Here is a 13708-nt window from a genome sequence, read left to right on the forward strand (position 1 = left end):
TGCATAGAACAGTTTCTGGCACATAGAAAACACTCAATAAAAGTTAGTTATTATTATAATAATTATCATCACCACCATCATCATTATCATTAAACTCCTGGGCTTAAGCCCAAAACCATCAATCAGCCTACACTCGTGTCGCTAGTAGAGGGACAGCTGCACTTGCTGTCAGCTTATTCTCAAAGGCTCAGGATCTGGCTGTTGCTGGTAGAGCATTTTAATGTGGCTCAGTGTTTTCATTTCTGTCATTTTGTTGTACCTGCCCCCTGAGGCGGCTGAAGCAGAGAAATCCCTGAGAAAAATAAATAAGTAAAATAAGCTGTGATGAAGTCCCCTCGTTATTCTCTGCGTTCAAGCTGTTTTTCAGGGTATCTTTTGGTAACCAGGCCAAGACTCAGAATCCAGTGGATCAAGCACAGGTTTTAGTCCCTGGAGGTGACAGATTGGGTGAGTGGGGGCCAGCGGGTGATGGGGACAATAGGCGGTGGCTTGGCAGACAGTAACTGGGGCAACAATGCATTCTGGAAGCAGTAGTTTTCAAATTCAAATAACAGCATGACGATCACCCATTAATTAGAGCCACAGATATTCAGAAGCCAGCTTAGCAAACTCTAAAGATTATTTTTAACTACACACACCAGACAGCCGGGCTGGCTCCCCTGGCAGCTCTGTCAATCTCAGCAAATCTGAGTTAGAGTCGTGGAAGGTGACAGCAGGGGAAATGGTGGGCCGGGACAGCATTCCTCTTGGGTGTGCAACAATTGAAGAAAAACATTTAGGCTAGGCAGACCCACCCGTGGACCAGACCACCATGACAAATAACAATCCCTTTCTGTTACCAGCACTTATTAGGGCCTTCCACCTTCTCCTGCCCCTGACTGATGAAAGAATCTTTTGAGTTCCTGATCCACTGGCATGGTCTCTTGCTTTCAGTCCTGCTCTTTAGAATTTAAAGATGACCTTCATTTCAGCATCTCTACCTTGACCTTTAGTGGTTTCAAGGGCAGACCTGCATCTCCAGTCTGTCTGCTTTGGATAACACTCTACCTGGCTGGAAACTTGCCATGCGCAGATCTTTCTCAACTCTTCCCACCTTCCCAACAAAAAGCACTGGACAGATTTTCTACTCTTATTCCTCCCTCTTCTCCAGAGAGTTCGATTCAGCAGGGCTGGAGTAAAGACTGAGCATCTGAATTTTAACCTAAGTACCTTAGGTGACCTGGTGCAGGTGGGTCCTGCATTCATACACACTGCCTCACAGGTTCCATGAACATTCCCTTCTTGTCTCCTTCACTTGTACAGGGTTGCTTTTCTCTTTAGTCGTGGCCTTTTAGGTTATGCAGAGGAATGAATTCAGCTTGCAGAGATTTGGGAAATGTATTGTCCTTATGAAGCAAGAGGTTACACAGGAGGAAATGATGTGACATCTCAAGATTATTGGAGAAGAGACTTTACAGAGACATTATAGATAAGTTTTTGCCACTATTATCTTTTCCACCTTTATTCTGTCTCCTCTATCCCACAAAAACCCTGATCTCATGATGAAGAGTAGGAGAAAATGCATCCAATCATTGTCTTCCTGGGACTTTCTTTCCCTACGATGGATAGTACCACTAATGTTGTCCTCAATTCTAGATATTTTCTTCATTCTTAAGTCTACCACTATGCTTTGAGGGCCCTCAAGTTGTCTACATTTTATTTATGAGACAGGATAACTTAGGTTCCATGAGGGGGTCATAAAACACTTTAGATTAAAAAAAAAAAGTTATAGTAGGCGTAGTCTGAAACAAAAGAGATAAGAAAAGCCATCATGTAAACAACAGGTAATTCAGGGCCATTCTATTTTGAGGGAGGAAGAGAAGAACCTTGCTTCGGACACAGGGAGATGGGAGAATGGTATTAGGTCGTGCAAAAGTAATCACAACTTTTGTCATCACTTTCAATGCAAAACCACAATGACTTTTGCACCAAACTAATAGTTTTTTGCCCTTTAGCATGGTTTAGTCCATTTCTGTTTCATGATAAGACCTTCACATGGTTAAGATTTTGTAGCACTAGGTCTCTGTGATCTGATGACTTACAACACTCAACTGTATTGTTTGATCCTCACAACCTTTCAACATAGTGTAATTAATTAAGCAAATATTCATTAAGCTCTGACTGTGTGCCAAATGCTCTGTGAGGTCTTTGATATATACAGAGGTAAATCAGACAAGATCTTTGTCTCTAGGGGTTCCTTCCTTGGAGGAAAACCAAAGGTCAGAGAGGCCAAGTGACCTGCCAGATTTGCAAATCAAATAGTGGCAGAGCCAAGACTGGAAACAAAGAACCCCATTCTTTCTTCTCCATAGGATTCAGTTACTGAGATCGTGATCTCTTATTTTGGTTTTCTTTTCTTTTCTTTTTTTGTTTTGAGACAGGGTCTCCCTCTCTGTCACCTAACAGGAGTGCAATAGTACAATTATAGCTCAGTACAATCTCCAACTCCTAGACTCAAGAGATCCCCTGGCCTCAGCCTTACCAAGTAGCTGGAACTATAGGCATGAACCACTATAACCTGGTTAATTAAAAAGTATGTTTTTGTAGAGACAGAGTCTTGCTATATTGCCCAGGCTGGTCTTGAGCTCCTGGCCTAAGCAATCCTCTCTCCTTGGACTTCCAAAGTGTGGGGATTACAGGTGTGAGCCATCATGCTCAGCCATGATCTCTTATTCTGGACATCTTGAGATGCAAGTACTGGGCCGAGGGCTTTCAGTGGCTTTCCCTGCAGTAGGATTACCAAGTCCCGACCATCCTGCAACCCCTGCTCCGGCAATGATCTCCATCTCCTGGTATTTGTGCTCTCGTGTAATTTCCTTCCACTAAGTGACTAATGATTCACTTCTGGCAAATAAAATGCAGTAGACATGATAGAATGGCACTTCTGAGATCAGGTGATAAAAAGACTGTGATTTGCACCCTGGGTGTGCTCTCTCTTGCTGTCTTTCCTGAATCACATGTGGTAGAGGAAGCAAGCTGCCATATTGTGAGTAGTCTTTTGGGGAGGCCGATGTGGTGTGACAAGGAACTAAGATCTTTAGCCTCATAGCTCACAAAGAGTGGACACCTGATGACAACCATGCGAGCAAGCTTGGGATTGGAGCCTTCAGCTCTAGTTGAGTCTTCAGATGAGACCATGTTTCTGGCCAACAGCTTGATTATAGCCTCTTCAGAGAACTTGAGCCAGAGGCATCCAGCTAAGACTCATTCATATTCCTGGCCCGTAGAAACTGGGAGATAATAACTTTTTTTGTTTTAAACTATTAAACTTTGGGGTAATTTGTTATGCAGAGATAGATAATACAGTATCTTTGCTGCCCTGGACTTTTAACTTAGTCCTCTCCTGCCTAGAGGTGTCTCCAAGGGCCCTCTCAGCCTGGCGATGATAATTGGAACTGGGAGACTACAGCATGTTGAGGGGCACTGAAGTTAGGGGAGTATGGCTGGAGGAGCAGAAAGTAATTCTATGAGGAATGACCTCATCTGTCAGAGAATGGCTGTGGAGGAACACAGGGCTGGAGAATAAAGCCTTTCTGTCATGCAAGTCCAGCTGGACTGGGCAAGGTCTCGGTGCCAAGCTGGGCTGAAAGTGTTAAAGACTACGGACTTTCTCTTGGCAAGATTGGGGCTCCCATTAGGTCACTAGGGAGAAGATGAAAAGTGAGAGGGAATTAGGGCAACTGTATGGAGATTGGAAGCTATAGTTAGTGTCCAAAGGATCAGGCTCTGCTACTTACTGGCTCAACGACCTTGAACAAGTTGTTTAAGTTCTTTGAACCAAACATTTAAAGTGGGTATTGTAATAATCTCCACTTTGAAGGGCCATTTTAAAGATTAAATGGGATGGTTTAGATAGAGCTTTGAGGAGAATGCAGAATAGTTGATATTACTATTATTCCTGGAAGGGATCCAAGTTGGAAGTTTTGCCTTCCATGTTTCTGCTGTGATCTGGGTGGGTGGAAGGGGCCAGCAGAGCCCCCCAAGTAGGGCTGTGGAGGGCAATTTGGTGAGCCCCTCTCAAAAACAAATGCACAAATAAAAGGCCAGTGGAGATACCACAGACCACCTCAAAAGGGAATTGGAACATCAGAAGATTCGTATGAAAAAGGCTTGTAGTCTACAAAACATGGGTAAACCTTCAAATATAGCTCAACCCTCATTTGACATAGAGAAACTCTTATAGACAGCTTACTTCAAGAAGTTAATGAACAAAAATGGGCGAAGCGTCTCATCTAGAAGTCATGACTCATGGTTCTCCAGAGAATTCGTACAGGAGCAGAACCCAGGAGGGTGAATTCACACCTCATTGATGTCAGTAATTTCACACTGAGGAGAAAGTATCAGTGTAATGAGTTGGAAAACTAGGTAATATTAGAAGAGAAGTGATGCTTCAGAAATGAGATGAAAGTTTTTGTAGAAAAGATCATAGAAATTCCATGATTATAAAGATAGCCTTGATCGATCACAGTTGGGTGGAAGACTTAAGAGGATGAAAAAAATTGAGTAAAATGTATATGAACAGTTTCCAAGGTTTGCAAGGGTTATGTTTTTGAGTCTGGTATATTTTGAAAATTGTACGTGTGTTGACATTACGTATGTGAACCTAACATAATTCTGAAGATGATCATTATGTACAAGACCCTACAGAGAATATGATATAATAGGGCTAGCTGTATGTGAGCAGTACCTAAAGTTTTTGAAACATTAGGTAAAAGCAGGATAAGTACTCATTTAAAATTTATGGGCCTGTGTGGTTGTTCATGCCTGTAATCCCAGCACTTTGGGAGGCCAAGGCAGGATTGCTTGAGCCCAGGAGTTCGAGACCAGCCTGAGCAACATGGCAAAACCCCGTCTCTACTAAAGATATAAGACTTAGCCAGGCATGGTGGCACATGCCTGTAGTCCCAGCTACTCAGGAGGCTGAGGAGGGAGGATCACTGGAGCCTGGAAGGTCGAGGCTGCAATGAGGAGGTTGAGCCTGGGTGACAGAGTGAGGCCCTGTCTCAAAAAATAAAACAATAATAAAATAAAATAATATTTGCAGATCATTTTCTGAATCTAAATTTACAGACCTTAATTTACCTTTGGAGGAGACTGCTGCTTTAAGAAAAAAAAAATCTCAGAATGGCCCTTTTGTTATCGAGAAGTAAAACATTGTACTTATTGTTCTTGATGGAAATTGTGACATCATTGTTAAACTGACTATAGATATCAGTAATGTAAATTGTGACTTTGCAAAGCTACTATTTACTGAGCATTTCCCATAAGCTCAAAAGAACCACTTGGGACACTCATTCAACATACAGATTCTGAACCCCTCCTTGAAGATCTGATTCACTAGGCTTGGTGTAAAATCCTGGAACCCATAGATTTAACAGGAGCCCTCCACTGGTTATAATGGGAAATAGTTTGGGAAGTAGTGCTTTACACGATTTATGTCAATTAATTATTACAATTGCTCTCTCAAGTCGCTACCATGATTATCTCAATTTTACAGATGAAGAAACAGCTCAGAGTATAAGATATGGTACACCTAAGTCGAGTAGCTAACAAACAGGAGAGCTGCTGCCTCTGGCACCCAGGACTGCTTGTCTTCAAAACCAGGTGCATAACCATTTTACTGTTCTGGTTGGTAGGTATGGTTGATCAAATAGCTGCAAAGGTTATCTGGCTAGCTATTTCCACATACGCCCTCACTGGGTTAGGGCATGGTAAGTTGCTTGCAGGGAGTGGGGCATAGAGGGGAAGAATGGCAGGTCTGAATCTTCTTGGTGAGATGCTTTATGGACTCTGAGCTCAAAGAGTGCTGCTTTGGGGCCCATGAGGCAAAATGTGACACCGACACAGAGCTAGGGCTCTAGATAGTGGTGATATTGAGAGCACCAGGAGCTGGTACCCTCCAAAGATCACTGGTGATTTCAGAAGGGGCATCTAAGAATCTCTCTCCAATGTTACCAGGGCTGTGACATGGGACAGGGCACCTGAAATAGAAGAAGGAGAATATGATGGATGCTGTGTGGTGATTGTAAGTAGGTGGATTGTTTTAAGAGTATATAAGATATGCCCTTGAGGACTGCTCCAAATAACTGGGAAATGCCTTTTGTAAGGGAGGTTGGATGAGGTGGGAGCCCAGGTCATTGTCATGTGGGCAATAAAAGTTAATGGGACCCCATTTTATATCCACAGACCTTGACACTTAGATTACATAATTGGATTTTTGATGTGTCTAGACCTCATTATGTTTCTTAAGGGCAGGTGCTGTAATACAGTGTCTAGCCCAGGGGGAGAGACTCAATAAAGATCTTGTGTTTATTAGAGAAAATTTGAGCTGTAGCTCCCCTCTTTCACTAACTGTTTGTGTTAGGCCTTTTTTTTTTGCATTGCTATAAAGAAATACCTGAGACTGAGTAATTTATAAAGAAAAGAGGTTTCATTGGCTCACAGTTCTGCAGGCTTTATGGGAGGCTGGAATCTCCTTGGCTTCTGGGAAGCCCTCAGGGAGCTTACAATCATGGTGGAAGGCAAAGGGGGAGCAGGAGCAAGAAGGGAGAGTGGCGAGGGTGGTACCGTACACTTTTAAATGCCCAGCTTTCACAAGAACTCACTCACTATCACAAAGACAGCACCAAGTCATGAGGGATCCGCTCCCATAATCCAAACACCTCCCACCAGGTCCCACCTCCAGCACTGGGGATCACAATTCAGCATGAGATTTGGGTGGGGAAAAATATCAAAACTGTATGTCTGTTCCTCAGCTACCTCTTCCTTCCTATTCCATAGCCCAGCTTTATTCCTGGCAAAGACTAAGATGCTGAGGCTCTTGTGTTTGTTTTTCTCCTCTCACATATTGGTCATGTAGTGGGTAGGAGATGTAGGATGGTGATTTATTGAGTGATTTGTGAGATATTAGACATTGGCCTAAGAACTCAAATACCAATACACACACATGCTACTACCTCATTTAATCCTCACCTCCACCCTGTAAAGAAAATGTTACCCATACATGATAATGAGGGCTCCCCTACCCAGATGATGAAGATATGGAAAACAAAGTTTCCGTTTGAGAACCAGACTCTTTAGATCCTTACACAATGGGTGAGAATAGCCACTTGCAGTGAAATAAAAATCAGCCTGTGAAGATGTGACCTAAGAGTTTGAGACTCCCTCCCCGCTACCTCCAATGCCATTCAAGGTGACCAGGGAGGCATTCCCAAAGGGATTGTAAGTACAAAGTGGAAACCAAGCAATTTGCTGTCCATTCTTTTGGGAAAGGCAGGGAGAACAGAAGGCAAGTGGTTGGCCTGTAGGATGGAAAAGGAAACCCAAAGAACTTGGGGGTGCCCAAACACTGAAGAGAACAGAGGGAGGCTAACCAAATGGAGACGTGCCTTTCTGTGGCAATGCTATGGAAGGATGGTGAGAGGTCCACAAGCCACTTAGACAGGGGACCCTGATTGAGATCAATAAAGCAAGTCATAGACTCTTATTCCAAGCTTCACAAGCAAGACACTTCCATAGATCCCTGGGATGCCAAGTCTCTGGGTGGGAGCATACTCCCTGAGCCACTGTGCCAATTAAGTCTGCTCCCTGGCCTTCTGGGATTTATGCTCAAGTTCTTGTGCTCTTGGACACTGACTCCTGAGAATTGAACCATCCATGTGCCAATAAACCAGGTCTGGGAGCTTCTCAGGCCGTACACAGATTCTGGACTGTGGTGAGCTGATGAAAGGAAATGCCCGTCTGGTCAGCTGCCTGGCCTTCCTTAGGAACACCTCTCTGAATCTCTGGGCCCAGAGCATACCTTTTGCACAATAGGAAGTGTCACTCCCTCCGTTCTGGCAGCCAAACACACACAGATTTTAAACACTTGGCCAAGGTCACTCAAGCAAAACCCTTTTTCCTCTGTTCCTGAAGCCCACACACTTATCTCCTCCCCAACTGTCCTTCCAGAGATTTACCTTCTGTTTCTCTCCCTTTCTCTCCACTCCTTCCTCACGGGCCCTTCTCTATTGTCCCACAGCCTGTGGTGGCACTCCAGCGGTTTTCCACAGGGAAATCCTCTTCTGGGTCAAGGCTGCATCATGGGAGCCTTTGAGCTCTTGCTTCTGTCTCCTCGCAGGACCCTGACTACTGAAGGCCCAAGACTCTTGGCGGTCTGAATCTGGGGTCCCAGCTGCCTTGCCAGGCTGGCAGATCTCTCTCCACTGTCTTATAAGGTAGGCCTTGTTGCTTCAGAAAGTAGTGGGTGTTAGAGGCTAAAATGGCAGACTGTCTCTCATGGGCCATTCAGGTGAGCAGACTGCTCGAGAGTAGCCTTGGGTCAGTGCTCTTGTCTGAGAGGGGTCTTTGGAGACGGTGGCCTGGAGGCCTCTGACCTGGCCTGAGGAGAATGAGGGAACCAATTCCAAGAGCAGGCTGAACTTGCCTCCAGTGATGCTGTGGCTTTAGGTTTTTCACTCATTATCCCATTTCCTCCTCACAACAACCAATCTCCTGAGGACCTTATGTCTCAGAAGAGGCAGCAAACTTGCCCAAGGCCACCCAGCCAGAAAGTGGTGGGGTAGGGGGTAGAACCCAGGTCTGTCTAATTCTCACTCTACCCTGGGGTGGAACTCCCTGTGGTATGGGGATGTGACGCGGTCTCCTGGGTTGGAAGCACAGGAGCAGCATGATGCTTCTAGACGGACCAAGCCTGTCAACCACGCAGGTGGGCCATCTGTGCTAGGAAGACCAGTTTTAGGCACAAGTCTAGCCCATGGAAGACAGGCCACTTATGCTAGTGTCCTTGTCATTCCACCACAGGCACCAGAAACTACCAACAGAACTGATTATTACTGTTATTTTTACAAAGAGGCTGCTATCTTAGACCAGCAAGAAGAATTCATATCCCTTTCTGCCCACTGCAAAGTGCTGGGTGACTTGACTTCTTTTTCTCTTTTTTTGAGACAGGGTCTTGCTCTGTCACCCAGGCTGGAATGCAGTGGCACAATCATGGCTCACTGCAGCCTCAACCTCTCAAGTTCAAGCAATTCTCCCACCTTAGCCTTCCAAATAGCTGGGACTACAGGCGCATACTACCATGCCCAGCTAATTTTTTCTTTTTTGTAGAGATTGGGGTCTCACAATGCTGCCTAGGCTGCTCTTGAACTCCTGAGCTCAAGCAATGCCCCTTGTTTCGACTTCCCAAAGTGCTGGGATTACAGGCTTGAGCCATTGCACCTGACCCTGACTTGGTTTCTAGTTCTTTCTCCAGCTAATGACTCGCCACACAGTCTCAGTTACTTGTTTTGGCCTTGGCTTCCTTGGATTTTCCTAGATGATCGGCAGAGATGCTTGTAGAGCCACATGGCAAACTTTTGACAGTTTTTTTTTTTTTTTTTCTTGAGACATAGTCTCACTCTGTCACCCAGGGTGGAATGCAGTGGCATGATCTCTGCTCACTGCAATCTCTGCCTCCTGGGTTCAAGTGATTCTCCTGCCTCAGCCTCCCGAGTAGCTGGGATTGCAGGTGTGTGCCATCATGCCCAGCTAATTTTTGTATTTTCAGTAGAGACGAGGTTTCACTCTTTTGGCCAGGCTGGTCTCGAACTCCTGACCTCAAGTGATCCGCCCACATCAGGCTCCCAAAGTGCTGGGATTACAGGCATGAGCCACCATGCTTGACCTGGGTGTTTTATTTCTACATTTTCAGAACCCAAAGTGGTGCTGCCTGACACATCGTAGGCACGCAGCACAAGTTTGTCGTGTGCATGAATAACTGAACCAGTGACCGTTCAGGTGTGGAGGAGACTAATAGTACCTGTAGCCCTGCCCCTTAGGCATTCCTTTCCTTGGTCATCTGTACCTGATGTCATCAGCCAGGACAAAGGAAGCAACTTTGGCATAGATATCTTCTGCTTAAGGGAAGCCCGTTGTGTGAACGCTTACACTTACAGGAATGTAAAATTATGATGATAGTGGTTCTTTTAAACGCACATCTGTGAGGAAAGATAAGCAAGACCTCACCATAAAGTCCTCACAGGCGTGGGCAGGGCCTAGGGACCACAGTTAAGAGTGCAAACAGTAAAGAGCTGTCACAAAAGACAGAATATGGTTTCTTAAAGTAGTAATTATGCTTAAAAAAAGACAAACTGGCATATTGGTATGTTTCCTTCTAGATGTCCTTCTTTACGTATTTTTTTTTTGTAGAGATTGTAACGCATACCTATTTGAATCCTGCCATTTTTATTTCACAAAGCATAAACCTTTGCCCACGTTGTTATAAACTCTTTAGAGACATCAATTTTAATTATTGAATAATACTCCATTTATGGATGCACCATAATTTATGTAACCACTCCCTCGTTGCTAATCATTTAGTTTCCAATTTCTCCCCATTATAATCAAGTTACTCTGCTCAGAAGATCTTTATGCATTAAGCTTTTTCTGTATTTTCGATTATTTCGTAAAGATAGGTGATCAGGAGTCAAATGCATGGTCTCTGGGAGTGAGTCTTAAGATTCTCTTCTTAAATTTTTGTTTAAATTGAAAAATTTTTTATTTTTAAGATTCTTGAGAATATATTGTTGTTAATTTGAGAAATGGTATCATTGTTCTTCAGAATCCAGGTTCTGTGTTCAGACAAGTGGTGTGCAAACCCGTGTTCTGGCATTTATGGTATGGACTTGGCCACCTTGGTTGACCTTCCTAAGTGTCAGTTCCTTAGCTATCAGTTGAGGATTATGACTGCACCCTCCTCATGGGACTGTTATGAAGATGAACAAGTAAGACAGGCAAAGCGCAGACTTGGCACAGAGTGTGCTCCCTAAATATTAACTAGTACTAATTTGCTTATCTTTGGTTATCAATGATGAAGGGCCTTTTCACTTATACCTATTGTCTGTTTACATTTCTGTGTGTGTATGTGTGTCTAAATTAAGATATATGATTTTAAGGTGAAAGATGAAATCATAAGGGACTATTTATTAGGTTAATTAGCAGGCATATAGCTCTTTTTCCCCTGCTTTTAGAAAGGGTGCTGCCCAGGCTGGCCTTGAACTCCTGGGTTCAAGCGATCAGCTTCCCAGGTAGCTGAGACTACAGGTGCACACCACCGTGTCTGGCAAATATAGCTCTTTCTCGGGGTTCATCTAACCTCAAAGAAAAGCAGGTACTAGTGCTGTACAGTTTCTACCCACCATTTCTCCTTTGGTCTAGTTTTAGAATCCATTGTATGACTTATCTTTCTCTTTTAATATTTCCTTTAAGACTAACTACATTTTAAGTATGATTTTTATTATGTGAAGAGATCCTGTGGGAATACATTGCCAATTGTGGAACAAAATCAGAGACAGATTTGATTTGATTTGATTACCAGAAATCTGTAGTACTGCCGACCTCTCTAGGAGCACATTTCTCAGCAAAGCAAAGAATCCTGTCCGCTGGGGACAGCTTTAGCCCTTTAGGAGCACAGAGCAGTCCGAGCAGCCGCTGCAACTTCCCCTCCCACTGATGGCATCTATAAATCCATTTCCTGTCATGTAATTATGTCTTATGTGATAATTAGCCCCTTTATATCAATGAAGCCAAATTTCCATGTGTAATGGACTGAAGCCCAAGTGTATGCGAGGAGTTGAAATGCAGCTTTGGCAGGAGGGGGGCCTCTGAGATCTCCTTGGGGGCAGGGAGGACAGCCCTTTGTGTGAGGAGTCTATACTGTGCCAAGCGCTGTGCTGGTACTTTGCATGCACCATTCCATACCCTCCTCACACTGATCCTTCCTCCCTGGCACCTTCACCTTTGCTTTTATTGTCCGGGACCAGCTTCTGTGCATTCTTCAGATGGAAAATCAAAACCATCAGTGGTACTTAGATGAACACGTGACACTACATGCCAAAGGCTCTGCGGGGTACAAGGAAGGAAGTGCTGTAGGAACCAGCCAAGGACAGTGCCCCTGAAGGCTTGTTCCTTCCTGGAATTTCACGTGGACCACTGACCCTTCACAGCCCTGAATGTGCACAGGCACGTGTGGAACCAGCATCAGGGTGGGGCTTCAGGATGCCAGGAGCCCAGAAACCAGTGCAGGCACCCAGCTGTAGGAGGAACATTTGAAATATTGCTGCAGCCCTTGGGAAGACAAGGCAGGGACACAGGGCCAGAGGCAAGAATGGAGGGGGCGATTGAAAGAGGTGGGTGTAGGTTTATGACTTTGAAAAGGGAATTTGGGACAGTGAAGAACGAGGCCACATGTCCCTTTACCTCATTTCCCTCTATCTTCTTTCTTTTTTCCTTTCACTCTTCTCAGGCATTCCCTTCCCATAATCAGGCTGCATTGCGGGGAGGGGTGTGGAATTCACGATCTTTTAGCTTGGACAGAGAATTAGAGGGGGCAGTGAACACAAATTGTCAGGAAGGCTAAGAAAAGATAGGGAAGACATTGGATTAGCCTTGAATCTTTGAGCAGGCTACTTAGATGCTGCTAAGTCCCTTGGGGTCCTGATCTCTAAATTGGGGATAATAACTGATGCCTTGCACACCTCACTGGACTGAGGAGGAAGTGGAATAGACTTGATTTTGATTTAAAGGAATGTCTGAGTATATACTGGTTTTTCAGGGATGTGCCGGGGGAAATACTTGTAAACGCATGTTTATATGTAAGTATGTGCACATTCCCCATTCCACACACACATGGTCAACTGAATGTATATCTTTTTGTCTTTTAGGAATTTAAAACCACTACATATAATGATAAGTACTTACTACTCATTAACCACTTACTCTATGCTAGACCCTATCTCGGCTCTATATTTATATTTCTTATTTAATTCCCTAAATCCTGTGAGGTAGGTATTATTAGCCCTATTTTACAGAAGACAAAACTGAGGCACCAGGTTAGGATAATCACTCAAAGTTATGCACCTAGTAAGTGTTAGAGCTAGAATTTGAAACAGGCCTGAATTTCTTAATCTTTTGTCTTAATTGCTATGTTGTTTCTGAGAATCTGAGCTTTTCTTTACATCTACAGGCAAACATTTTTGGACTCAGACTCAAATGTCATTGCCCCAAGGTGGACTCCCACTTTCCTGTCTCAAAATGGCTCTGATACAGTGATCGAATGCTTGAAATGAGAAAGGCTTTGAGGGTGTGCTGTGACTTTCATCTCTGCAGAGCCCCAGGATGTTTCCCCAGCCCCCTTCTCAATATGCGGGGAAGAGAAGCCTTAGCTGGGCCTCAGGCTCTGGACAGCAGTGCCAGGGGCTCTGTGTAGGGGCTGGTCCTTCTAGAAAGTGGCTCTGGGATGGCTGCTTGTGGACAGGATCCTGCTGCCTCTCTCTCCTTCCTGCCTAGTGAAACCTCTGGGCCCCTGTGCCTTCTCCTTTACCTGCTTCTTCCTTCCTGAGCTGGTGCCCTCTGTTTCTAATTACATAGAATTCTAGAGGGGTTCACTACAAGTCCAGCCTCTATGCCAGCAAAAGACCCTTCTCCATTTTTGCCAGTGAGTTGGCAAGAGCTGTAGGGTATGAGTGATGCAGTGGGCTCTAGAGCCATGGGTTCAAATCTTGGCCCTTGGCTGTGTCACTCAACTTCTCAGGCTTTCCTTTTCCCCCCTTTTTTTGTTTTATTTTTAAAGAAGAGGGCTATAACACCCATACTATAAGGTTGCTGCTGGTATTAAATGAATACATATAAA

The sequence above is a fragment of the Mandrillus leucophaeus genome, unplaced genomic scaffold (assembly GCF_000951045.1).
Source record: "Mandrillus leucophaeus isolate KB7577 unplaced genomic scaffold, Mleu.le_1.0 Scaffold541, whole genome shotgun sequence".
NCBI lineage: Eukaryota > Metazoa > Chordata > Mammalia > Primates > Cercopithecidae > Mandrillus > Mandrillus leucophaeus.